This window comes from Lipotes vexillifer, unplaced genomic scaffold (assembly GCF_000442215.2).
Source record: "Lipotes vexillifer unplaced genomic scaffold, Lipotes_vexillifer_v1.1 scaffold773, whole genome shotgun sequence".
In the NCBI taxonomy this organism is placed as follows: Eukaryota; Metazoa; Chordata; class Mammalia; order Artiodactyla; family Lipotidae; genus Lipotes; species Lipotes vexillifer.
Genome location: NW_006786767.1, coordinates 696,805 through 722,682, shown reverse-complemented (window position 1 = coordinate 722,682; position 25,878 = coordinate 696,805). Strand labels below are relative to the sequence as shown.

Below are 25,878 nucleotides of genomic sequence, written 5' to 3'. Positions count from 1 at the left end.
GGGGGGGGGGGGGGGGGGGGGGGGGGGGGGGAAAGGGGGGGGGGGGGGGGGGGGGGGGGGCGCGGAGAAGGGAGGGAGAATGTCTTGTTTGTGGCTTGTCAGCAATTGCTTGAGACAAGCTTCCATGTGTGAAAGCTACTTGGCATGAATGCCTGGGCCGTACCAAGTGTCACCGCAGCAAGAGGGGGAGTCAGAAGAAAAACAGATCAGACCAGAGCAGACAATAGGCCCCTAAAGTGTTCCCCCTAAGTTGCTTTGATGTTGTCCTAGTGTCTTGATACCAGGAGGCCAGGGATTGCAGGAAAAGGGTCTTTTTTGTCTTCATTCACTTTCCCCCCTCAGTTTCTGAAATGATTCTCCAGAATTTCTCCTCATAAAAAAGGTAAGAGCCCTAACAATTCCTTCTTCTGTGGCAGGCTGGTTCGCCCGTGCCTGGAAGTCGGGGTCTCATTTCTGCGCTGCTCAGGACGAGCGCTGGGGTCCTGCAATTGGAGCTCTAGCCTTGCCCCTGGAAGTCTTTGCAGGCGCTCAGAGCTGGGGATGGCCCCTCTTTCGAGGGAACCCCAGTAACACGATCTGTGCCTCTGGGTTGTTGGGGGAGAAGGGGTGGATGGAGAGGGATGGGAGGCGGGTGTGAGGGTGGAGGGTGTGAGGGGGGGAAAAAGAGAGAGAGAGAGAGCAGCCTGAAAGAGCGAGAGAAGGGCAGAGCCCTCGTTCGGAGCAGCCCCAGCCCGGAGCCCAAGGAGGCCTCCTTGCAAGCTTGAGCTGTGCCTTCTCAGGCTGAGCGAGGGCCGTCTGAGGCTCTGCCGAGTGCCTGCAGAGATTGCACAGAGCTTTGTGTGTGCGAGTGTGCCTGTGTGCGTGTGCGTGTGTGGACTTCCCACACCCTGCCCTGGCGTGGCTCGTCGTGAAGGGGAGGTACCCCAATCCTTACCACCCGAGCCCAGACGCTCCGAGGAAGAACGGCATGGCAGGCTAGGAGGGAGGGCGAGAGAACTCTGCCGCCAGACAATCCAGAAACTTTTCCCGTCTCGGGGATTTCTCTGGTGGTAGGGACCGTGAAGCAGTTGTGGGCTGCCCCGTGCCTCAGTTTCCCCGTCTGTAAAATCCAGAGAGCCGACCGGGGATGCTGCATGCCTCGCTGGGATTTGGTAAAACGGAACACATACCATTCTGTCTCAAACGCGTGGAGAAAGCTTCGAGCTAGAAATGCTGTGGAATCGCAAAGTACAAGTGTTATCATTGTTCTTGATCATCATCATCACGATAATAAAACCATCATTAGGACACCCTGAGACAAATAGACCGGGGAACACAGATCAAGTGTCTGAGCATTTCTAAGGAAACAAAAAGCCTTTTTCCACCTGTTGGCTTCTGTCCTTTTCTCTTGTGTCTTTTCGTTAGATTTATTGGCCGATTTGTACAGAGAATGGGGTGGGAGGGGTTGGGTTTTCCCCTTTCCTCCTCCTTGGTACATATTTTTTTTAAAAAGAAGGTCAATGTAAGATGCTTGAGACAGAAAATATGCCTCCCGTTATAGGAGTTTATTCAAGACCTTGTGTTTTCTGGCGCTGGCAGGGCATGCAGGCACATCTATAAACTCTGCCTTGGAGGTTAAAGATTTTTATTTTGGCTTTTAGAGATTAAACAAGATTTATTTACAATTGCTGTTTATCAGAGAGTAAATATCTTACTGTGTGTGTGAGGGTAAGAATGTGAAGGCTGTTTACTCGCTGGTGGTTTTGCGGATAAAACCTTAGCTTTTTAAAGTGACATCTTGAGAGATGCGGGTAAAGGACTAAAATCGGTGCCTGATAGTCAGATAAAAAATTTTTTTAAGAAAAAAAAGGTCTGCTTATTTTCTTGAATTGTGGGTTTCCCTTCCTCTGTTCTTATAACAGTGATTGTTTCAAGGCTGTCAGTTGTAGCTCTCTTTGAATTCTCTGAAGGAATTTTGCTTTCTTACCTAATTCTAGGTTTTCTGTGACTCTGCTACTTGTCCAAAAAAAAAAAATCTGTAAAAGTCTGGGAGGCTGTGCTTCCTTCCATTCTAACTGCAAATGTTTATCAGACTGACTCCCTGTGATAGCTAGAGATTGAAGCAAAGCGCCAGCCCTGGTTGAGAATATTTATGTTCTTCCCATTGAGGCCTAGAGAACCTGACTTCTGGGTGTGGGAAAGGATGAAGGGAAGGTATTAACTGGCTTGGATCTGGCAAGAAGCCACCCCTACCCCCCAATATGTTTCATTGAACTAGAAGGGAACTTCATAGTTTAGAAATTAATTGTTTTCTACTTTGTAAGCAGAAGGTCTTACCATGGTTTGTCTCTGGCAAGATTTCAGGGTCCAGATATCTTCCTAAATGGTTAGAATTTCAGAACTGCAAGGGAAAAGAAAGGTTGTTCCTCAAGTTTTAAAAGAGGACACTAAAGCCCAGCAACGATCTGAGGGGGCTCAATGCAGCTGTGGTTGCATCTGGATCACACCCTGGGGTTCAGAGTGCCCTGCGTGTCAGTCGTTATGCCAGCCACCCTTACCTGGCCTCCACAGTTGACTTTGCCTACCCCAGCATTGGGCCAGCCAAAGATAGGCACCTTTTGGAGTTCTTTTTGCTGTGCTCTGTTATAACAGCACACTCAGCCCTGCTCAAGGCACAAACGTGGCAAACATGTGTCACAACATGAATTTGCATGAATTCATTCGTGTATTCATTTGTTTATTCAACTCGTATTTTAGGAGCACTTGCTATGTATCAGGCACCTTGCTGAGCACTGAGGATGTAGGAAAGAACAAGGCAGATGCACCCTCGCTCTCAGGGAACTTGCAGTCTTGGTGGTAGAATCAACGTTAACTGCATAAACAAATTAGTAATTAAAAGATTGATAATATACATTGAACAGCATGCAGATATGATAATGCAGGGCATAAAGTTGTATAAGTCATTGACCTGAAGTTCGTAACTAGGTATAAACTAACTGTCTTTTTGCCTTTGTGGTTGAGCACTTCTTGCCCTGGCCAACTTGCATTCCGCTGGTAGCATTCCTACTCACACCGAGTCCAGTGTTTCCAAAGACAGCAGAAAATTCCCTCTCTCTCTTTCCCCCCACCCTCCTCTGCACAATACAACAGAGACACAAATAATGTCCGCTAACCCTTTTACACTTGTACTATTAAACACGTTCACACTCATTGTGAGCCAGCCTATATAACTGTCATTATCTGAGTGATTCACGTTAGCTATAGCCTCTGTGCACTGTTAAACCAGATGCGCATGGGCGGGGGACATGTGGTTAGTGAGGCTCTTGTCTCACTGTACTTGTTCCATAGTTCTTCCAATTGATACTAAACACTTAGCTGCGGGCCACTCCACCGTTATCACTGTCATCTTGGAATTGCAAAGATAGTAGTGTAATGAAATGGCTTTGCCCATCCCTACCAACAAGGACACGTATCTATAAAGGGAGAACATTTTTTAAATCTCTTCCATGGGTCGCCTTTTGGTTGGGTTATTAAAATCTTACTGGTTTTATGAGGTCAAAGGTAGGAGCACCCTGATACCCCACTTACGGTCTTGTTTGGAGAGAATATTTGATTGAAATGCCAGTTATTTCCTTGCAGGCAGACTTGTATTAACGCTTGTATCACTATTTTCTACATCGCGTCTTTCTCAGTCCTCAGAGGTGTTGTCTTCAATGTTGTCAATCCACCATTTTTTAGATTAATTTTGTAGTTTAAAAGGAGGACAGATATGCCCCCCACACACACATAAATCATAGGTCTGGTGCCTATACTTTGAGACTCCACACAGGTTGTGTGGTCAAGTCGTGTGAAAAAGAGTCATTTCTACACACCCAACATTGTTACTCAGTGAGGTTGCTGACCCACATTGTCGCAACTGCCCTATGCGGCGCTTGGGTAGTCGCCTGCATTTGGCACCTGTGGCCACTGCCTTCTCCTGTGAGCTGTATGACTTCATCTGCATGTATTTGATCACTTCTGAGACACTTCCCCCAACCCCCCTTGTTATTCACTGGGGAGCTGCCTTTGGCGGAGGCGCTCCAGTTGCCTTGGAAGAGTAATCCAAAGAGAGGGGTAATCTGAGTGGGGAGTTAAGAAGTGAAGAAAACAAGAATCTGGTTCGGGAAAAGATTGAACAGAACTGGGGAGCCAGGCAGCAGTGATCCCAGTCATCCTTAACTCTATGGGGGAATAAGAATGAAGACTGTGATGATATTTTAAAAGGCACAGTGTGTGGATACTTGTATAAATAAAAGTGCTAGAGCCTCTAGTCCTACTGAAGTTAAAACCAGTACAACATGGAAGACAGTACCAAAACTCCTTGGTTACAAGCACTGCTTTTGCATGTAGTTTTGCTGAAGGAAATTTTGTGGCCCCACCCACTCCCAAAGAGACATACATATAAGATGTAAAATGGAAATTTTCTACATTTCCTTTAGTCTTGACATTGTAATCCACTTTAAAATGATATCTGCTTAGTCCTTTCTTGTAATTAAATAATATTGTTTAGTTAATTATATTGTTATCCTTCTGTTATATTTGAGTAAGGTTACGTGTCTCATCCAAGGACTCACAAGAACATAGGGGCAAGATGGCCAACTGCTTAAATCTCCCTATTAAGTTAAATCTCTTCAACAGTTGAGAAGCAAAGGGGTGAGGCAGTCACCAAATCACCATGATATTCAGGTCAAAAGTACTGTGTTGACATGGCATTAAAATAATTGCTTTAGTTTTGACCCTCTTTTTAAAGACTAAGATTTTGAATGTTGATCAGAAGAGAGGGATCCCCAATTCTTATTGAATAATTACATGTTTTTTTACAAAGTACATTGGACCAGTTTCTGGTTTTGGTTTCGCCAATCTATGACCTAGGACTCCCCGTTCTTCTCCGGACCTCTTTTAGAATGAATGGGTTGGACTAAATCCTCTGTTTCCTTCCAGCTGCATTATTGAGTATTTCTCTGATACTATGCATAGGATCTTCCATGAATCTGGTCTTTTGGTCACCTTACACAAGGCCCAGTTCAAGAACTATGGTTACCAAAGGGGAAATGTGACTTTTGTGGATATGTGGGATTAATTCCTCTACACCCAAACTATGTTGACATTTTGAAGTGAAAAGCACAGTAGGAAAAAGTGGGATTTTAACTTACGGATTTTAAGAGAATTTGCCAGTCAGCGTGCAGGCACATGTGCAAGGAGACTTAAGAACCATTTTCAAAAGAATCGACGATTTTGAATGCATGTCTTCCTGTATAATAAGTATGAATTTAAAATGGACGGGCACTGGGTACATCTCTTAGCTTCACCATTCTCACAGCTTTTTCACAGAAATTGTGCTATTCCTTTTTGCATTATGCTTACATGCTGTTTTGAGGATGCAAGGGACCAGTTTAAGCAATTATAGTATTTATGATACATGCTGTATGTTTAATGTTATGCTTTTGGGGATGACGGGACTGTTGATGATCTTTATGATATGCAACTCCTGAAGGATATTGCTGAAGACTTGCTGATATGATAAATAAATAAATAAATAAATAAATGTATGTGTGTATATATATATATATATATATATATATATATATATATAATGCCTTTAGGATGTGAGTAATAAATTGCTTCTGAAATGTGGCCAAGAGTGGGATAAAGAGGGTTGAGAGTGAATGACATGTTTTATTAAGCATGTTTTCTATGCGTAATTCCAAGCACTATTCATTTGAAATTGGCTAAAGCTTTGAAAAGATATAATTTAAAAATTTTACATGGTAGCTTTTAATGCAATTTTTAGAACCCCAGAGTAAGTTCTTCTGCCATGTTTTAGAAATATCATCTTCCTTGTAGCAAGGGGGACCAGTTCAAGGTTGCTTTGACGATTAGTAAATCACTGACTCTCTTTGAATTGGTCTTATTTCTGTCTGGAAAAAAATAGTATCTAATATATAATTACTTTCTAACTAGGGAAGGGAATTTTGAAAACCACATATAATAATTTTTTCACTTATATTGTTCTTTTATTCTTGATTGCTTAAAATTTCTGACATTGGATATCTTGCTTAACTTTACATAACAATCCTTGGAAGCAGATACATAAGAGAAAGACATTATTGACTTTAAAGATGAGGAATAGGTTTGTGAAATAGTATACCGGCACGCTTTTTAGAATGTAAGAATATACTCTCTAGAAATATGTGTAATGTTTGGTTATTGATAAATGATAAACTATGATGGAAAATAATACTCTACATATTATTGCTGTCAATCTAATTTTTAATGATATAAATAATTATCAAAAGCATTTTTATGCTATTCACTTAAAGGTTCAACATGCCTCTAATCTAAAGCTCTGGAGAACTGAAATGATTTCCATGAAAACCAGAATCACTCTTTTTCTTGAAAAATAAATTCACAAACTCAAAATTAACAGTAATGGTGGTTGAAAGAAGCCAAGCCATCATTTGTTCAGAAGAGAAACTTGTGAATCTTGAGGTAGCTTTATCTTGCCTAATACTAGATATATTGGACTGTCTATAACCCTTGGGGCTTGTATAGTTAGTATATGTTTGAGGAGGAAAATTTCACTGAGGGTCTGTGGACAAGGGACTTTTTGAATGCAGGTCAAGGGCACACTTGCTCTGAGGAGTGATGATTTATTGTATAGAAATCCATGATATACTGGGCTGTTTAAGGCAACCATACTCTAAAGAATGCAGGATTTTAGCTCTTGTGCCGGTGCCCAGGCAGCTCTGCCTGCAACATTCTTCTGCCTTGTCTTTTCCAAGCCAACTCCCGCTACTCCTTTAAAACTGATCCTGGGCATTTCTTCTGGAAAGCTCCTTAGGCCCAAACCACCCTACCTCTGCTCCACTCTTCCTGGGCTGGGCATTCACTTATGTGGCCCTTATCACGCTGCACTGGAATCATCTGGCTCCCACTCTGGTCTGTGGCCCCATCAAGGATTGGGGCTGTCTTTGGCTTTTGTACCCCTAATGCCTAGCATCGGGTGAAACAGAGCAGGTGATCAATAAATGTTGTTGAATGAATAAACAGTTTATATTGAAATATAGCTTCTTAATAAATTTAACTAAATAGAAAAAGAATGACAGGTAAAAATCTTAAATTATACAATCTTATGCCCCACATTTTAAAAAACGGAAACTTCTTATATTAGGGTATTCATTCTTCTCCCCCTTTGCAAAGAATAAGTTACACATTCATAACGAAGTATTTTTATACCCTTGAATCCTCTTTTTCTTATGTCCAGTTTTTCTCCCCTACAGCTTATTTGTCATGTTTCCCATTCTTGGATTTGTGCTTCCCTTACCTAAGAGTTTATTATTTATTTCAAAGAATCAGGTGATAAATGAGTTGGTGAAATTTGTTTTGATGTTTAGGTAGTAGCTGAAGAGAACTTTCTTCTATCTCAGAACAGGGAAAATATAGAGATATTTGGGGAAGTCGGGACAATCAGGATAGTAAGGTGAGTGACTGACTTCCAGGAATCTGCAATTGTGATCCATCTGAAACAAAGAAGGGGAACAGTACAACTTAACTTTTATCTTCTAGAAAAGGTTTTAAGTGCTGAACCCTCTAGAAAAGGCGTTCTGGTTGCAAAGAACTGACTCACTGAAATTTCCTCAAGAAAAGGGGCGTTCATTGTGAGGATGCTCACAGATGGAACCTGGAATCAGAATTAGAAATCTTTCAGCTACTGGAGCAGCTCTAGGGACATCTTTCTGTCTTCTATCCATCCCGTCCTCTCACTGTGTGTCTGCTTTACTTGGGCTCCTTTTGCTACCTGCTGGTTTGGTCTTCTAGCTTTATTCTGAGTAACTGCTCTCAATCTCATAGCTTTGCTTACACGGAATTGTTGCTTCTTTGACTTGCCAAGAGCCCCCATGTCCAAAACCCTACCATCTGTACCTTACTTCCTTCCTGGCTTCTTCCTCATAGCTTCTGTCCTTATATTCTTCCATTTGTAGTATTCCCTGTTAATTGCTTCGTTCTCTCAGAATTCCATAATTCAGATTCCCAAGAAAGAATCCAACTCATCTTTCCATTGCCCTTCCTTACAGGACTTAAACCAGCCTGTGATTGGAGTTGCGCAAGGGTCAGAACTACACCTCTAGTCCAGGGTGTTATAGCAGAGGGAGGTGGGTGGGAATGGGGGATTGTCGTTCAGAACAAAACTGGATTGCCTTTCAGTAGGAACTATGGAAGGGCCATCTTCCCTTCCATGTAGCTGGCAACAAATGTACTTGACATGTCTATTATGAGTCCATTATGGAAGTCTAAGAAATTAAGGATAACCAGATTATTAAAAATTAAAATGTTTCATGGATGATGATTATTATAACTGAGATGAGACCGTGGGAACAAATAGCAAATTTATAACCAGGAAAGAAATTGAGAGAGGGAAGTGTATTAGAGTTAGTTCTTAATGAGTGACATCATTTCATATATTTATTGAAAATGAAAGTAGGTGAATAGTGAAAGGGAGACTATATTGGTATGGATCCCAGAGGCTAGTTTAAAAAGCAAGCATCAGGACTTCCCTGGCAGTCCAGTGGTTAGGACTCCATGCTTCCACTGCAGGGGGCACAGTTTCCATCCCTGGTCCAGGAACCAAGATCCCGCATCCCGCATGCTGCAAGCTATGGAAAAAAAAAAAGCAAGCATCATCCTGGAACTGGGGGCTAGAGGACAAATAGGAATACTAAGGTTAAGGAGTTTCTGCCTATATTCTCTTCCTGTATTTTCTTCCTCTACTTCTCTGTTCTGTACTTGATTCCTCTTATCTTTAGCTTCTTCTGGAATAATCTGTCATCAACTAGTGATGTGACCTTGGGCTGGTTATTTATTCTCTCTGAAACTCAGTTTACTCATCTGTAAAATAGGGCTAATGATTATTATTTCAATAGCTTATTATATGAATTAAATTAGATGGCATAATATATTTAAAGTGACTGGTACACATTACCTAGAATGTAATAGGTGCTCAGTCCATTGTAGCAATTATTCTAGCACATAGAAGGAAGGAAACATTGACTAAACAATGTGCTGGGCAAAATTTTGCTTGTCATATCATTTATTCCTTATAGCAGTCCTGCAGGTCTTGTATTATTGTTTCTATTTTTTATTGAGGTACAGGTACAGTATTATATAAGTTTCAGGTGTTATTTCTACTTTATGAATGAGGATACAATAATAATACTTAATGGAGTACTTGCTATGTGTAAAGCACTGAGCTAAACCCTTCCACGTGTTGTCATATTTAAACCAAGATAGGTGCTATTCATGTCTTCATCTCATAGTAGAGGAAACTAAGGTCTAGAGAGTTTAACTTGCCCAAAGTCATACAACTAGTAAGTGACAATCAGAGCTTGTGTGTAAGTCTATCTGAACTTAGGTCAGTCTGACTCTAAAGTTTTCCAAAATCACAGAGTTGATGAATGTGAGTGTGACTAAGTCAAGATTCAGGTCTGATTTAGGGCAATAATTCTGCAGTTCACTACCAGACAAACATGCTGATTGATGAAGAATAGTGGTAGCCATACACACACTTATGCTGCATCTGAATCTGAGTGCCGTGATTAGGCAGCAAGGGCAAATTTTGGAAAGGGTTCAAAGGGAAAATTTTTTTAATAATTAAAATATGTCAAAATAAGGTCTGTCAGACCTGGTGAAATGATTTAACAAACATGTGTTGAATGTCTATTGTGGATCAGGCAGTGAAAAATAGGCTTGACACTGTGGAAATGCAAAATGCGTAAGGCTGAATCCCTCTCTTTAAGGTGCTTTCATTCTGGTGGAGGGAGATAGATGCTCACACAACAAATGATAATGCATATAGCAATGGATCGAAGGACTGTGGAATCAAGAGAGAGAACATTAATTTGGTGGTGAAGGGAATGGTGGTGGAAGGAACTTGGGAAGGCTTCATGGTGGAGGTGGCATTTGCAATGGTTTTGAGGGGACGAATATCAAAGTACTAGAAGGCTTCTATAGCTTCCTTTTTCTTCACGTCAAGGGTTTTATAAAGGGTGGTATAAAGTAGCTAACTACTGTGGTAATATATTGCCAGATAATAGAGTTTTCAAAGATTAGGCTCTTTGACTAAAAGTGGAGAAATATTTACTCTGATTAATCATAGAGAATAAACAACAAGTTCCTACTGTATAGCACAGGGAACTATATTCAGTATTCTGTGATAAACCATAATAGAAAAGAATATGAAAAAGAATGTATCAATATATATATGTATAACTGAATCACTTTGCTGTACAGCAGAAACACAACATTGTAAATCAACTAAACTTCAATTTAAAAATGTTTAAAAATGTTTAAAAATTAAAGGAAAAAATCATAGAGGCATATTGGCATTTTTCTGGTCTATACTTATCTATATTTTTATTGAAGGAATCATAAAATGGAATCCTTTATTCTGTGCATCCTCAGTTGGGGATCTATAGTTGTCCAGCAAACCAGCAAGGGCCTGCAAATCCCTCCAATGGCCAAATGGTACACCAGTATCAGTTCTCAGCTGTATTGAGTGGTATTAAGTAGTACTAAGGTACCGGCAGATAGGTCATTTATCCATCTACACTTTTCTTTTTTTTTTTTTTTTTTTTTTTTTTTTTTTAGCCGCTCTGCGGCACGTGGGATCCTCCCGGACCGGGGCACGAACCCGTATCCCCTGCATCGGCAGGCGGACTCTGAACCACTGCGCCACCAGGGAGGCCCTATCCATCTACACTTTGATTGGAGATTTTTCTCTGTAATTGGGGCTTCCCAATTTTCCTTACATACAGTACCAGGATTTCTGAAATTTTTTTGAGACATCCTAATTTAAAACATTTTGTCTTGTCTCCATAAGTATATTCATGATTGGTAGTCTGTGTGTTCTGACTGTTATTTCAGGTTGTTAATTAAATGGAGTTTCCACATCTTAATCCTGTTTATAGAGGCCAAGTAGACATCTTCTGCATACGTACCTTATCCACTTGCAGTGAGAATGTCCATACTTGTCTTTACGCTGTGAGGTAGAAACCCAGCTAAGATCTATTGTTTTGATTTATTTTGGTTCTTTGCTCAAGTCCCCTTTTCCCAAGCTCTGTCAATGGACTTTATGCTCATCTTTTTTTTCAAGGCCTGGCTCAAATGTCACCTTCCTCACAAAGTCTTTCTCAATTCTTGGAGCCTGAGAAATCTCTCCAGCTCCATGGTGTCCATGTTACTTGTATTTTTCTTGGAATGATCATAATAGCTCTACATATGTGTTCACTATCACAAATCCCTTAACAGATAATAAACAAGAGGACAGGGCCTTAGGTTCTATTCACCGATGTGTCCCTCAAAATACCCAACAGGGTCCCTGCCTTACAAGTGGTTGGTGCTCAGAGGTGTTTATTGAACTGAACTGAGTCGAATTCTTGGCTTCGTTGGATTGGCGTAGGGTATGGTTAACATTGATGTCCGAGCCCCAGTTCCCTTTTAGAAAAGAAATGTTGTTTTAAAAAAAGGGTATCAACTTATTGATTTTAGAATGAAAGAAACCATGTAATATAAACAGTTATTGTAATTATTATTAATAAGCATCATTAAAATATCATGAACTGATAGGATTATTTCCTTCAGGCTTGGTAAGCAAACTGGTCTTTTCCATCTCCAATATCTGTGATTCCTTGAAATTTTATGTAGACAAGTACACGCTAATGTACACTGGAAGGAACAATTGAAACAGCTCATACTCACTGATGGGCTCTGAATTACTCTACTTGTAAGTGCTCAGGAAAAAGATCTCGGATTCATTGTGGATTGCTCAATGGAGACATCTGCTTGCTGTGCAGCCGTAGTCAGAAGACTGAATGAGATATAATAGGCTGTATTAACTTTGAGAATGGGATAAAGAATAATGCAGAAAATAATATAGTGCACATAATTTGGCATTGACTATTTCTGTAATTACAATAAAACACTTTAATGATATACATTGATGTTATGATTTCACCTTAAAATCAGAATTCGGCATTGGGTCCTTTCATTTCAAAGAAAACAAAGCAGAAATACAAAGGATCCAGAGAAAAACAACAGACTGTCTGCAAGACATACAAGGGATTTGCCTGTAATGAGAAACTGAAAAGACAAGGACATTTTAATTTGGATAAAGGGGGGAAAATGACATTGTATAAATTTATTTAAAATTAATGAAAATTTCAGAAAATTGCTAGAGCTAGCTTCTGATTATCCCTGGTAATGGAGGTCAGAGATAGGCAGGACAATTGAAATCCTTGATAATCTCCAACCCTCATTTTAGCTATTAGTTGGAGCATCCTGTCCTATGAAAAGTTTTAACAGATGAATAAACACAAGACATAGCAGCCCATGGTTTGTCAACTAAATGGCTCATGAGAAAGACAGTCTGGGGTGTTGGGAAGCACACAGAATTTGGAATAAGGTGAGCAGGGTTCTATTTTATCATTTCTGTTTATCATCTGTGCAACCTTGAGTGCTTAACTTCTATGAGACCCAGTTAGTTCCCTCATCTGTAAAATGAAGGATCTGTAAAATTATGGGTTTGTTGAAAGACCTAAATAAGCTAGTGGAAGTGGTTGGTGAGAGGTAATGTATGAATTTGAGAGCTGGTTGTCAAGTGCGCCTGCTTTCCTACTTGTCTTGCCCATCCCAAGAGCAGACATGCCTCCCAGCACCTGGGGGCTTACACCACACCTTCCCTTCTCTTGAATCTTCTGCTGCTTGTGCTTGTGGCAGGAGACTTTAGAAGAGGTATGCAACATTTCCATCATCTCCAGGATCATCTGCAGCATGCCTATTCCCTTGCTCCCAGAAAGCCTTAAGATAATTTTGCATCTGTTTTTATTAATGCATGATTATTTAAAGGTCATCTCCGGTAATTTTCTCAATAGCCCTTTGAGGTGCCTACTGCAATTATCCTCACCTTCCAGATGCAGACGCTGAGGCACAGACAGCTTGCTTAGAGACAGATAGTAATGGCAGAATAAAGAATCAAACCTATGCTAACTTGCCTCTGGGTTGATTTTAAAAGTCTAAAAACAGACTCATGTGACAGTACCTTCCCTGGAGAGTGACTGGCTTTTCCTTATTTCCCTAGGAACTCCTACTCTATCCTTGGGCACACAGTTCAGTACTCAGCTCCGTCATAGAACCCATCCTAAGCCCTCTCCTCCCTTGGAAGAAGTCATCTTGTCTACCTGCACACCCTGTATCATAGCTCTTAACAGGCTATCATGTTAACAACAGTAGAAACCCTTATACCCTATTCAGTTAATAGTTGGTGACTTAGCTGAACAAGTTAGTTAAATCAAGAATCATACAAAATGATGGAATCATTCCTTAAGCCTTTACTTCAACTTAAAACATCCCTCAAGTTTTTGATGTAGGGCCAAGGCCTGTCTTTTGAGTTTAGGGCCTCCCATTAGTGCTTTGCATCCTACTTCTCGTGTAAGCCACACCTCGGAGGCTTTCACAATCATTTTGTCTCAGTTTCTTTAAAGTGGAGCGAGATCTTAAAGACATTTTGTGAGGCAATCCGATTTTTCCAGATTTAATAATTTTTTAAAAAATAAATTTATTTATTTATTTATTTTTGGCTGCGTTGGGTCTTCGTTGCTGTGCGCGGACCTCCTCTCGTTGCGGAGATGGGGGCCACTCTTTGTTGCGGTGCACGGGCTTCTCATTGCGGTGACTTCTCTTATTGCGGTGGCTTCTCTTGTTGCGGAGCATGGGCTTTAGGCTCGCCAGCTTCCGTAGCTGTGGCTCGAAGGCTCTAGAGCGCAGGCTCAGTAGTTGTGGCGCACGGGCTTAGTTGCTCCGCGGCATATGGGATCTTCCCAGACTAGGGCTCCAACCCGTGTCTCCTGCATTGGCAGGCGGATTCTTAACCACTGCACCACCAGGGAAGCCCTAGATTTAATGATGTTTTACAGTTGGCTCTCCCACGCCCAAGTTGACAGTACATTTTCAGTAATTCACCTTTATGTGCCTTTCCCAAACATTCAACTTGGATCTTATAGAAACAACTTATCTCTTTTGCACTCATATTTCTTTACTTTAAGTAACTTTAATTAAATTGTGTAATTACAGTGATAGGAAGAACTAGCATAAACAGCTTTGGGAACAAACAGATTGGCTTTTGGTGAGCAGACAACTCCACTGGTGAGAGTGGCAGGGTGCAGGCCTGCTAGAGTAGCCACTACTGGCTGTGATCACTCAGCATGTTGCGGGCCTTGTCTTTACATTTGCAGAGGGAATGGAGACCACAGATTAGTGAGTTAAGTGTCAGCCACTTAAGAGAGCCCTGGCTCAGTATGGCTTCTGTTCCATGTCTGGCCTAGAAGATGAATACCTTTAAGGTCTAGCTTTTATCTTTCTGGTTAGTTCCAGAACCTAGCATAGTGGTGGGTGTATGGTGGGCCCTCAATAAACGTTGATAAACTAGCTAGCTGACTATACCAACAAAAACAAAACTCAGCTTTGCCACTGCACATCTTCTGGTGAGGGTCCTAAGCACCATTCCACTGTGCAGAAGTTGGATTAGAGAGAAAGAGCTAGCAAATGAATTCCTAATATTGCTGTAAGATGAGATATCACCATTAATTAGTAAAATGGAAGGCAGCTATAAAGAAGTGAATTTTGTGTAATATGTAATTAACCCAGGTAACTCACTAACACAAAACAATAGACAATACACTCGATAACATCTTATAAAGGATTAGATAATATTCTTGTATGAGGAAAAATCCACATTTACAACCACAGTATTTGACTACAAAAACCTCTCTGGTGATTATGTTCTGGACCAGCGGGGTCAAGAAAAAATTTCCGTGACTGGTGTATCCTTGCAGCACTGAGTTTATTATACGCTTCTTGTGACAAAGTAAAGCATCTTGAATTGAGCACCAGAAGAGGAAAGAAGTCAGAGCTGAAGGATATTAAACTTGATGGTAGGTTTTGGAGAAGCGGGTAGAGTGTTGGTGGTGGCAGGGATATCCTCTTTCCTAAGATAAAGTGGGCAAAAACATTTAGCCTTATGCTCAAAAAATGTGTGAAACAAAATATACTGAACAAGCACAGTTGGAAAAGTACAGAAAGTTTATATGACAAGTAAATGGGATGAGAAAGAGTATATATATATATACATATATAGTATACGTGTATGCGTGTAGAGTAGAAATAACCCTCCATAGGATCTGGTGTAAGCCTTCTCATGAATTTTTTAAAATTAATTTTTAATTAATTTATTTACTTTTGGCTGCATTGGGTCTTCGTTGCTGCGCGTAGGCTTTCTTTGGTTGCGGCACACAGGGGCTACTCTTCGTTGTGGTGCGCGGGCTTCTCATTTCAGTGGCTTCTCTTGTTGCAGAGCATGGGCTCTAGGTGCCTGGGCTTCAGTAGTTGCGGCACATGGGCTCAGTAGTCGTGGCTCGCGGGCTCTAGAGTACAGGCTGAGTAGTTGTGACGCACGGGCTTAGTTGCTCTGCGGCATGGGGGATCTTCCCGGACCAGGGCTCGAACCCATGTTCCCTGCATTGGCAGGCGGATTCTTAACCCCACTGTGCCACCAGGGAAGTCCCAATGTATATTGTGTGTGTGTGTGTGTGTGTGTGTGTGTGTGTGTGTGTGTGTGTGTGGAGTAGAAATAACCCTCCACAGGATCTGGTGTGAACCTTCTCATTAATTTTCTGTATTGAGAATCTGTAGGCCAATTCCAATAATTAATTCTTGAGGCTCTCCCTGCTCCTCAAGAGGTTTTGAAGCAGTTGTCTAGAAAAGGAAGAATGGAATTAACACTGTATTGGGCACTCGTATGCCAGTTATTATGCTAAGTGTTTAATATATGTGAGCATATTCCTTTGAATATAAGTTGCAATTGATTTTTGTAAGATCCACATTACTTTATGTGACACTATGAAAGAAAAAAAAAAAAACTTCTCCCAATTAAACCATGGCATACCATCAATGTTAAAATACATCTTGGTTTCAGAACTATTGAACGTGAAAAATATGCATCTTAGAATCAGTGAGATGTGGTATCTCATTCAATCCTCCCAACAACCCTTAAATTAAGTATTAATATTGCCAGAGGAAGAAAGTGAGGCTCAGAGAGGTCAAGTAATTTGCCTGAATTGAAGTAGCAGATAAGTGTTAGAGCTGGAGTTTAACCCAAGTTAGTCTGTCTCCAAATCCAGCGCCCTTTCCATAGTACTATGCCGCTGATGGAAATCAGTGCTTGCCCAGGACTCAGAGATTTTAGAAAATTAATAATGAAAACAATGTAGTCTGGTAAAAACAGTTACTTTTGGACTTGTCTCCCCAAAACCTTTCCTCAGGGGAAAACTGAGAGACCCTGGAGTCAAAGAGAGCCATGGATTTCTAAGAGGAGTTCCTCTGGTTCAGTCTCTGTCTGGTGCATGAACCCCAAAGATGACATTCCCCCAAGGAGCCCTGTGGCCTCTGAGAAGCGCCAGCAGGGCAACCACTTGGGCAGCTCAGTGCACCTTTTGTGAGCTTTGCTACTCACAAAGTAGCAAAGCTCTACTCACTGGTCCTGGTTCTATGTGTGGAGCCATCTGGAGATAGCCTCACTGTCTCAGCACCATGTGGCCCTTCCCGTATTTGAAAACAAGTATGAGGGCCCCTCCAAGACTTGTTTTCTCTAAGTTGAACCATCTGAGTTCCTTATAGGACACGGTATAGAAATCTCTCTGGCCACTATTCTGATGTCTGTATTCCTTTTAAAGAGAGGCATTCAGAATTGACCCTTTTGTTTCGTATGCAATAGAGAACTATCACCTCCCTTCTTTAGGTACAATACTTCTCTTGGTACCACCTCTGAGTACATTTGATGTTTCCAGCACCTCATCACGGAAGTATAAACTCCTCCTTCCGCAGCCCCTTCTTCTTTACTCTCCTGTCTCTCTCTTTTTTTTTTTTCAACACCTACTGCTATGTAGGCAACCTGGACTTTAAACTTTATTTTGTTAGAATTGACTTTCTAAGGATTTTTTACTTTGGCCTTTTGTTTTGTTTAGTTGGGGTTTGTTTTTTGTTTTTACATTTGACGCTCATCTCTCCCAGTTTTGTAACATCCACAAATGAGATTTTTATAAAAGGTTTTTCAGAGTATTAACAAAAGTATTGCTATACAAATTGAGCCAGACAGAGCCAGAGACAGAGCTGGTTGGGAGGTCGCAGGAAATCTTTTAGCTGTTCAGTACCAATCCACCAAATTTTGCTGTCATACCCTATATTCCTCTATCTTGTTTATAAGAATATCAGGGGCCTTACACATGCCATCCCATTTAACCTGGGCAAAACGTCCATGAACCAGATATTACTGTTCCTGTTTTACAGTTAGGCAAACTGAGCCTGAGACAGGTGAAAGAGCTTGCCCAGGATTGTTTGTTAGCAGAACCAGGATTTGCACCCATGTTTTCACGTCCCTTCTCCACCCGTGGATGTACCCCTTGCAAATTACTTTGCTGAAATCCAGAGATGGCATTTTTACCTCATTTTCCTGAACTACAGGAGCCAAACCTCATAAAAGAAGTGCACTCTCTTCCTCCTTCCCCCGGCGAACGACAGCCAAGAGAGTGCATACCTCATTCCTCTCTAAGGATAGGTGGGACTCACACCGTTTCCTTCCTGTTGATCTCTCTTAGACACAAAAACAGCGTCCGAAAGAAAAGATTCTTCCCTGAACCCTCTGGGCAATTGAACAGTAGTTGACCCTGAAGGCCAGGAGCTGGGCCCAGAGAAAACCGAGATTTTAAGAAGCTGGTAAAAGCTAGCTACCTAAATTCTTGGTAATGAAGTCAACTTCCAGTCCTCAGCACGTGATATGAGGACTTCATATTTCAAAATAAATTACAGTTGTAAAGTTAAAAAAGAAAGGAAAAGAAAGCAACAGAAGTGATGCACAGAGATCCAGGGAACCAACCATACTGCTCAAATCATGACTGGTATCCAGCTTGTTGGTAGGGAAGAAGTTGTGTGGGCACGGATGGGATTCATAAGGGGGCGCCACTCCGGTGTGAGGTGAGCCACACACCGAGGAAGTGTTGACTGCCACGTTGCTCTCTCGCTGAGGGACTGATCTTTGGTGGACTCCTTAACCTTCTAGGAGGAGTCTTTTTAACCATTAAATAGTGGTAAAAACAAGGCACCATTAGTTCATGGGAGTGTCATGATTCTCAGACATAATAACAGGTGGTTTGCAACTAAACAATGCACTAACAATATGTGTAATTTAAATAACAATGGGGACATCTGATTATCCTCCTTCATAAAGAGAGTCAAGGTCTGTGGATGAAGCAAAAGATAGTGAATGAGGAAAGGTTGCCTTGTTGCTTCCCAGGCAAGCGTTGTGCCCATTTTCTACGTAAAGAGAAACCTTTGCTCCGTGAGGAAGTCCATTCAGTACATTTCTTCCAAAGCAACGTCGCTGAAGATAAATGAACTCACCGACACAGCTGATTGAGGTAAAACCCAACACTCTAATTCAGTCTTTCTGGAATGCTAATATAGTAGAGTGAAGAATTAGGGAATTAGCTGAAACTTTTATCTTTTTTTCTAAAAAGGAACTACTCAACTCAAAATTAATTGCTAAGGGCAATGGTTCTACATTATTTCCCATAAACCGACCTTGGGGATTGAAGGGCTGTGGGTAGTGGGAGCCACAGACACAGAATCTGTGTCCTAGGGCACTGTTAACCCAGTACATGATTTTCAGGCAACTCCCAAGTGACTTTTTCTCACATCCATTCCATGTAAAACAATGGAAACCTATTTCCATGCTTATTTGTGTTTCCCGGGAGCCCTTAAATGCCATGGTGAAGATTAAAGGGCTAGGCCCTTCTTATTCCCTCTAATGATTATTCATAATTTTCTAAAATCATCTTATTGAACGATGTCACCTAAAGATGAATTTTAGGTTTGATTGTCTATTTGTTCATTTGTTCATTCATTCATTCAATAAATATTTATCAAGTACCTCCTGTACACTATGTTCTCTGCTAGGGACTAACAAGCATAAAAAATGAATAGGATTCAGTCATCATCCTCCAGGAGCTAATAATTTAGTACAGAGTAAGACATGGACACAGATAACTATAATACAAAGAGCAATTTAATAAATGCTTTAAAAAGAGTCAGGCAAAACCCTGTGGGAGGTTCACATCTAGTCAGAAAGAGCAGAGGAAGCATCACGAAGATGGTATCATTTGACTCCAGGGATTGAACAGTATAAGGCATCTCACAGATGTAATTGGAGGAAGCATCCGTTCAGACCCAGGAAACAGCATAAATAAAAGCAAGCCATGTGCTGAGTAGAGTCAATAGACCAGTTTAGTTAAAGCATAGGATGAATGTAGGCACGTATGGAGAGAACAGTAGCTTAGGATACATGGTGAAGGATCTTAGACACTCGGTTAGAGAATTATAATCGGGTTTCTAGGGCAGTGGAGAGCCATTGAAAGTTCTTGAGCAAGAAAAGTGACATAAGCAGACCTTTACTTTTGGAAGATTTATCTGGCAGTAGTATGTGGGGTGGAAGGGTCAGTCAAGAGTCTGGAAGACCAGTTAGAGAGCTACGAGAGTAATGGTGAGAAGTGGTGAGGACTTGAATTAGGATGACGGCACTGGGAATGCGACGGTGGGGTTGAACTTCAGAAACACAAGAGGCCGACTTGATGGGATTTGGCAACAGATTAAATGGGGGTGGGGAGAGACTCACACATGACAGATAACTGGCAAAATGATGATGCTCTTAAGAGAAACTGGATGCATGCACTTATGTACTTACATTTATGTGTTTGGGCGAGGGGATGGCAGGATTAGGAATAATCTTTTGAAAAGGCAAATCAGATCCCATTCCCCCCCTGCTTAATCATATCCAAATGGCCTTCCACTGCATTTAGAATGAAATGCTAACTCCTTACCATGGCCTAGTGTAAGCTCTACATGATCTGGCCCCGGTTCACTCTAACCTCATCTCTTGGCACCCTCTCCAGTACTTCAGCTTTAGCCACACTGGCCTTCTTTCAGTCCCTGAAATGCGCCAACTTTATTCCTGCCTCAGGGCCTTTGCATTTGCTGTACCCTATGCCCAGAACACTCTGCCCAGAACACTCACATAACTGGCCTTTCTTGTCAGTCAGGTCTCAGCTTAGATGTTATCTCCTCAGAGAGGCCTTTCCTAACCAATCAATTACCATACCCTTTGCCCACAGCCACTCTTTATCACGTCATCCTGCTTTTATTCTTCACAGCACTTGCCATAATCTGAAATGATCTTGTTTGTGTACATTGTATCTGTTCCCCTCTAACAAAAATAAGCTCCAAGACTGTGTCCATATCATAACTATATCTCAATTATTAGAATCAAGCCTAGCATATATGAGGTACTTCATAAATAGTTGCCGAATGAACGAATGAATGAATGGATTTTCTTTGGAGGACGTTGGCTGTTTATTCAGGTGTCACATTCAGGTAGAGATGGGCAACAAAGAATTGGATATGTGGGACTAGAGCTCAAGACAGGCCCAGGTTTGACATCTGTCTTCCAGGAGATGAAAAGTCAGGAAACATATTACAGCTCCAGGGCCTTTTTGAGCAAAGGCATCACTTTAATGTTTCAGCCTCAATCACTGATCCTAAAGCTACAATCTCCGACTCAACCTACATTGTCCAAGTGAGTGTATTCTGTCCTCCAGAGATTGTCTACTTGGTAGACTTTAGCAGAAATGCTACTTTGTCTGAAATAGTTTTGGAATACCTTTTTAGAGTTGACCACAGAGTCTGTAGCACCTTAATAATAATGCAAAATATTAATAACTTCCATTCACTAAGCACTTGTGCCAGGTACTGTACTTTCACATATTGTCTCATTTAATCCACCTTAAAACCTTGTAAAGTAGGTAAAAAGGTTCCCCAATTTTGCAAGTGAGGAAACCAAAACTTGGAAGCATTAAAATCCTTGAAAAATGTCAAAACTAAAGTTCAAATTTAGTCTCAGTGACTCCAAAGCCTGCATGCTTAACTGCTTTGCAGCATGCTCTGTGGTGAGGTGTGTGTATGGGAAGAGTTTGTGGGAGGGTGGGAAGGGGGTGGGAATCTTTCTTTTCCTTTGAATGTGAATGTGACTTCTGAAAATAGCCAGGAGCTGTAGAACAGAATCCCGGTTGTACCACTCAATAGGCTTGTGATCTCAGACTAATAACTTTATCAACGACAAAACGCTGCTGAGAATGCTGTCTCATAGAACTCGTTCTGTCACGTACAATCTGCAAAACACTTGGCACACAGTGGGACTTAATTTTTCACTCCTTTCTTTTTCTCACAAGAGACACAACTAACTTTTGATTCTTTTAGGGTTTGATGGTCTAGTTGGTAGATTATTGAGTCCCTTGCTTTTTTCCTCATCTTTCCTATTATCATATTTAAGAGTATTGTACAATTTGTTACCACTTCCACAATGAAGTTAGGCAAGAGGTAGGATTGGAGGTTGTACTGTCTGTGAAAGGAACCAGAGAGATGAAGTCTGTACTGATTGATTTAAAGTATTGCTCCATTACTGTTTGAAATCTGTGACCTTAGGCAAGCATCCGGGTCTCAATTTGCTCCTCTGTAAAATGAGATCATATTATTTGTCTTGTACATCACAGGGTTGTTGTGAGGACCAAATTATTGTCACGAAAGAACTTTGGAGAGCATAAAATCATATATAATTGTAAGATACTATTATTGCCCTCATTACAAAAAATCCTTCTTTTTAGAAGGTCTAAAACAATAATAGTGCTCTGATTGTAAACTGCCGGAATTAAACTCATGCCTTCTTTTATTCTTCCATTGAAATAATTCTCAAACCACTCTCTTATTCTTTTGTCTTTATAAAGTTCTGGCTTAAATGAAGTTTACATCTGCCCTATCCAGTATGGTAGCCAATATTCACCTGTGGCCATCTACATTTAATTTAATTTAATAAAATTAAATTCAGCTCTTCAGTCACACTAGACTCATTTCAAGCACTCAATAGCCACGTGTAGCTAACGGCTACCAAATTTGACAGTGCAGATGGAGAACATTTCCATCTTTGCAAGAAGTTCCATCAGGTAGCACTGTTGTTGATTTTCTTGAGTTCCATTTTCCATTCTTTCTCATAGCCCTATAGCCATGATAAAACCAAGCTAGATGTTCTTCAGATGAGGAAATTGAGACCCAATGTACTTGCAAACAGCTATATGATAGAATATCAAGGATCAAAAGAATGTTGGCCATCATCTATTCCAACTTCCTAATTTTATACAATAGAAAATTTAAGCCCAAGGAAGTGAGATCACTTGCTTGAGCTCATACAACTTTTCAGTGCATTTCCACTGTTCTTTTCACAGTTTAACTGTGGACACATAAGTAATACAGTAGGCTTCTTTTCCTCTTGCAAGGCTGCTAATACCATCCATCTCAGAAGAAAAAATGCCTGAGACAGAATTTACGAGTTGCTTTGCTCTTGTCATTCAGCATCCTTCTCCTGCCTGGCCAAATGCTGGGGGTGAGCCCTTCCTATGTCACAGTGAAGATATGCTGAAAGCTGGGGAGCACACCCTTCCAAGACTGCCTCTGTTAAGTTACAAGGGCCCTAGAAAGCTGGCTGCCTTGAGAACCAGAGTATTCTGTGATTGAGAATTTGAATAAATTCCCCAGATCAGCTCAAATTCCATGAGATTGGCCTCACTTCCTCTACAATCATTTAAATCATGAAAATATTGGATCTTTAAGCAAAGTGCTAGGGAATTTAAAATGGGGATTGTTGTTCCCAGGGTTATATGCAATATGGTTGTAAAATGGTAAACAGCTCTTGGTATATGGTAGGTGCCCAGTAGACGTTTAATTCCCTTCCCTCCAGCTCTACCCACTTCTACCCCCATCCTCTTACCAGCTGCTGGCCCTTTCCTAGATAAGCAACATAACACTTGCAATTTCCAAGCTGCTAGAACCCCAAACTCCTGTTTTGTTTTGGTTTTTAAATTCTTTTTTTTTTTTTTTTGCGGTAAGCGTGCCTCTCACTGTTGTGGCCTCTCCCCTTGTGGAGCACAGGCTCCAGACGCACAGGCTCAGTGGCCATGGCTCATGGGCCCAGCCGCTCCGCGGCATGTAGGATCCTCCCAGACCGGGGCATGAACCCGCGTCCCCTGCATCGGCAGGCGGACTCTCAACCACTGCGCCACCAGGGAAGCCCTGTTTTTTAAATTCTTATCCCTTCGATCAACCTTCTTTGAGAGCCTACAATCAAGGGCCCTGTATATGAACAGTTCTAAAGGTATGGTGGGGGGGGAGATATTTTAAGAATTTATCAAGACAAAGGATGTTGTTGGTATGAAAGCGTTTCTAGAGACAAGAGGGTACATTTGAAATAGGAAGCATACCAGAAAATCTGCACTGTGTGGTTGCCCTGCCCCTTCATACATCTGTGTGGATTAAACAACTGTGGGTTCCATTCTTCAGGTGAAATGGCCATTGGGGCCTTATTGGGAAAGGGGTTAGCTGGGTACTTGAGAACCAAATATATGTATAGGCAGAGGTGGGTCCAGGTTTGGGGGAACCTGAAGTTTATTCAATTTGGGGGACCCTCCTGAAGAAAACAATATTCAAAATTAATTAGGCACAGGACCCTGGAGGGGAGCTGTGAAAGTGAGGCTAAAGCTTCATTGTCTTTTGTCTTTTGTTTATAGGTTTAAGACCTATAGCTATGAGGGTTTCTTTATGTTTATGATATCCCATGGGGGAGAGGGAAGCGTAGTGGGGATGCTGGGAGGAAGCTAATCAGAGAAGTATTCTGGATATGGGAGGTTATTGCATCAGGCATCTTTTATTAACTAATCTTGTATGGAAGCTAGAAAAAAAGGCTGAATTGGACCCTGTGGGAAATAGAGTATGGGTGGTTAGGAAGCTGAAGGGGGGAAAAGAACATCTTCCAATGTGGGAAAGGGACAAATACTCACATTGCCTGTTTGCAGTTGTGTTTGACTCAATGAAGTGTTATTATATTCTTTTTTTCCTCTCTTGTTTTCTAAAAAAAGCAACCCCTTCCTAACCCTCCCTCACCTCACGCGCGTGCACACACACACACACACACAACTCCAACAAGTGGATTTTACAAACCCATTGGCTTTGATAATGAATTCTTGTAAAAGTGAATTCATTGACTGTACAGAAGCTAGGAAATCAGGGTAAGATTTTAAAAATCTCCTTAACATGTTACTATTACAATAGCAATTCTACTCTGGCCTGCTTTTCACCATCATAGATAATTTATTTCCAAAATATTCTAATTGAGTTGACATTTCACACATACTTGATATATGTCTAAGGGAAATTTAGGAGGGAAGACCAAAATGGAACCCATTCATTTTTTTTTCATTTATTTTTGAGTCCAGTAAGAGCAAGGAGAAAATATATTATTTTAAAAAAACAGATATGTTCAACAATTAATGGTACAAAAATCAATATTTTTTTAAAGCATCAAACTTGGCTTGTAACTGACACTCAGTAGGGAGTAATGCCTAACTCTGTTGAAGGAAAATATGTGAGGAAATTATGAGAATATAAGAAGTGAAAGTGGGCTTCCCTGGTAGCACAGTGGTTAAGAATCCACCTGCCAATGCAGGGGACATGGGTTCGGTCCCTGGACCGGGAAGATCCCACATGCCACGGAGCAACTAAGCCTGTGCATCACAACTACTGTGCCTGTGCTCTAGAGCCCACGAGCCACAACTGCTGAGCCCACGTGCCGCAACTACTGAAGCCCGCTTGCCTAGAGCCCTTGCTCTGCAACAAGAGTAGCCCCCACTTGTGGCAACTAGAGAGAGCCCATGTGCAGCAACGAAGACGCAGTGCAGCTAAAAATAAATAAATTAAAAAAATAAATGTATATAAAAAAAAAAGAAGTGAAAGCAAGTAGTGTTCCTGCATAATGAAACCTAAATCCGTTCTTGTCCTATGACCTCTACCCCCACCCCAATCTCAAGAATCAATCTCTTCCTCCTCCTAATGCAGAGATCCCCTTATTTACTTTGAGGGTTGCATTGCTAGTGACCCAGCAGGTCTGACTGCCTTTTTGCTCAACTACTGGCTATCTATTTCAAATTTTATGTTTCATTTCAGCTCTAATAATCTCGCACTTTCAAATTGCACGCATACTGCTCTGTAACTCACTTGTGCACACGAACACTGGTAAACCCCATTCACTCTCCTTGATAAAGCCTACTGTCTCCTTTCTTTCGAAAGGCCCTGTGTATCAAGCTTTTGATATGCTAATGATCCCACTGACCTCTGTAGCCAATGCCTTATCTTTTTAGACTTCCAAGGGACACACTCATCCCAAGAAAGTTCTAGTCACGTTACTTCTCCCAATAGGGCTCTGTTTTAAGTGCTTTAGGGCAAAAATATGGCCAAATTATCCCATAAAAGGTGAGTTCCACAGCCTTTAGAGGCTTTATAACTTAACAGAACAAATTCTTCCTAACAAATACCCCGTTGACCATTCAACCTAGAATGCTGGACTTCATGAAATCACAAAATTTCAGAGTTGCAAGGAATCACATTTGGTCCAACATCTCACTGAATGCTTAAAACCCTTCTCTTATTAAATTTCATCCCTGGGCAATGTTGAGCCAGAAAGCTTGTTGGGGAAAAAAGGCAAAAACAAGCCAGTCTCTTTGTCATTTTACTTGGTTCCAAACAACAAAAATTAATAGTTTGTGATTTCTATACACCAATCTCAGTGGGAATCTTTTACTTTTTTTTTTTTTTTTTTTTTTTTTT

At 41.1% G+C, this 25,878-nt stretch overlaps 1 protein-coding gene across 1 annotated transcript in view; it reads left to right on the top strand.

Annotated features, from left to right (window-relative positions):
* The first annotated feature begins 208 nt into the window (after positions 1–208).
* BCL9 (BCL9 transcription coactivator) overlaps positions 209–25,878 on the top strand; it is an 88,045-nt gene continuing 62,375 nt past the window's right edge. Inside the window, exon 1 of the mRNA XM_007459374.1 lies at positions 209–382. The gene's annotated coding sequence lies outside the window, so the exon portion shown is untranslated. The remainder of the gene's footprint in view (positions 383–25,878) is intronic.